The sequence below is a fragment of the Nanorana parkeri genome, unplaced genomic scaffold, assembly GCF_000935625.1.
Source record: "Nanorana parkeri isolate BGI_ZX_2015 unplaced genomic scaffold, ASM93562v1 scaffold2219, whole genome shotgun sequence".
In the NCBI taxonomy this organism is placed as follows: Eukaryota; Metazoa; Chordata; class Amphibia; order Anura; family Dicroglossidae; genus Nanorana; species Nanorana parkeri.
Genome location: NW_017308487.1, coordinates 70,588 through 71,048, shown reverse-complemented (window position 1 = coordinate 71,048; position 461 = coordinate 70,588).

The window sequence follows — 461 nt, the reverse complement described above, 5'->3', positions numbered from 1 at the left end:
AAGAAATACGGGTCTGCCGTCACTGACCTGCCTCTGAAAATGCTAGCCGCCTGGTTGCCATGCCGATCCCACGGCTTCAATATTCGAATACAGATAAAAAAAGGTCAGCGTGTGAACGTGAGTCACTCAAAGCGCCGAATCCAGAGGATCAGCACGACGGGGCCATTTACAGAAGGAAAGGGCAGCAATTTCAATCTCCAAAGGAGGGGGGGGGGTTCCTTAGTGGTGACCTACATCTGAAAATCGCCGGTCGCCTGGCCGCCATGCCGATCCTTCGACACCGATCGGAAAACCCAAAACGTACGCTGCTCGTTCAAAGCCAGTCGCTGAAAGCGACCGGTCCGGGCGGATCGGCGCGACGGCCAAGCGACCGACGCTTTTTAAGGCGCAAAAGGCGTTGGGTTTTCCGGAAAAGCTCCTACGCCGAGCAAGCGCTGGGGATGCTGCTGTCTACAGTCGCC